Genomic DNA, 1,957 nt, shown 5'->3' on the forward strand with positions numbered 1-1,957 from the left:
GTCATAAACCAAAAATATGAATACAAAAGAATGTTGTCGCTGAACAAATAATAGCTTATTGTCTAATGGTACAAAATGTTGTAGACGTTTCGACTGTACTAAAGCTTCTTCAAGACGATTCTTTAAGTTAAACAGTAATTATAACAAAATAAATGTGAGAATAAACAAATAATAAACAGAAAACGGATTATAATTTAATAGAGTTAATGTAATATAAAGTGTAGAAAAAATAATTTTGTGGGTTAAAATACAAATTATAAATAGGAGCGATAAAAAGACATGGAAAAAAGACATTGTCGAGAGTATAAAATAAACATTGACAACCTACAAGAAACTTCAGTCGACAATCAAAACAGATGTTAATAAACTTTCCCATCCTTCCGAGAGAAAATTCATTAGTCTCCTAAATTCCGTGAAGCTGTGACGGTTCTATAACCTTATAGTCCATTTGATTGAGTGGTTCAGTGTATAACAGTCAAATATTCAGAAATAAAAGTGGTTCTGTAGATAAAACATAAAAGATACATTATAGTGACGAACGAAAATTAAACCAAGATGGTCAAACGGTTAGAGAAAATAGAAAAAGTGAAATTTTAATAAATCATAAAATCACTCACAATGAATAGTTAGATGAGGACAAAAGAAAGAAATGTAAGTGTCCGACAGCTTGCTAGTTAGCCTCTTACCTATTCTTATTAAGATTTGTGAGAGAGTGAGATCACGTGTAGGGTATAAAGGTAAATAAATATCGGACCTAGAAAGTGTATAAACAATATTCTAAATGCTTTTAAATTTAATATGTATAAAAGATGAGTTTACCGAGTAAATCAATATAATATATTTTTCTTACCATTTTCTAAGCATTTCTTACATTTTATTACCATTGAACAATAAACTATTATTTATTTAACGGCAACATCCTTTTCTATTCATTTTTTGGTCTTTGACTTCCTTAAATTTGTTTTTACGTATAACGAGCAAGACTTTATTATTTCCAAATTAATGTTTCGTTACTATTCCTTTAAGCTTATCCAGTACTCCCTCGGCCCACTTATCTATTTCGATCTGAAATATACGAGTATACTTTCTTAAATAAACGTGATTATCTAACAATAATGTTTAAACTTTAGAATAATAGGAATTTAGTTATAATTAAAAATGTTATACTATTTTAAATGTAAATATTTCTTCCTTTCATGCTTTGCTATTTATGTATACATGTATGTATAATTTCACAAATGTAACATAAGACTAAAAAATTTAAAAGAATAAAAGTATCATGAAATAAATTAAGCATTGTGAGATGCAACAGTTTGAAATATATGTGTCAATACATCCTTACAGTATCTGGTATTTTAATAAATGCTATTCGTAAATAAAACTAAGAGAAAACACTTTAAATATTAAAATTGTGTAAGAACATATAAAATTTGTTTTATAAATTGTAGTTTAAATTTACTTGCATGTAAAATGTATTAGCACTAAAAATATATGTATAACTGGCAGAGTGACATGTAAAGAACTTTGTCTTCTTTGTAAAAAAAAACTTGCTTGCTTTGTAAAAAATATATGTATAGCAGACAGTGGAGCAGGTTAGTGGAGATTATAAAAAATGTTTTGATCAATTAAATTTTTGTTTCGGCGATTTTTTAAGGCGATTAATTAGAAATTAGTTTAAAACTAATTCATATATTACGTTCTACACAAATTTGAAATGATATATTTTATTTTATTAATACTTATTTAGAATATTTAAAGAAATAACTATAATATTAGGAATATTGAAGGAAATCAATTTTATCATACCACAGCTCTTGGTCTGGCAGAGGCTAGAGGTTCTCCATTAATAGCCGGTATGCTAACAGCGACCAAGATTGCAATTACAGCGAAGAGTAAGATTATAGATTTCATATTTGCTTTCTCGTAGTAGTACAAAAATAAAATGTATTATGTCAAA

The 1,957-nt window shown here is 26.9% G+C and overlaps 1 long non-coding RNA gene across 1 annotated transcript; it reads right to left on the reverse strand.

The window, feature by feature from the left end:
• Positions 1-235: 235 nt before the first annotated feature.
• Positions 236-891, reverse strand: LOC105559338. Its single transcript, XR_001008739.1, has 3 exons — positions 851-891; positions 618-754; positions 236-501 (listed from the first exon to the last, which is right to left on the reverse strand). It is a non-coding gene; the product is annotated as an uncharacterized LOC105559338 (long non-coding RNA).
• Positions 892-1,957: the final 1,066 nt, after the last annotated feature.

Source organism: Vollenhovia emeryi, unplaced genomic scaffold (genome assembly GCF_000949405.1).
Source record: "Vollenhovia emeryi isolate VEMERY1.0 unplaced genomic scaffold, V.emery_V1.0 DF939280.1, whole genome shotgun sequence".
Classification (NCBI taxonomy): Eukaryota; Metazoa; Arthropoda; class Insecta; order Hymenoptera; family Formicidae; genus Vollenhovia; species Vollenhovia emeryi.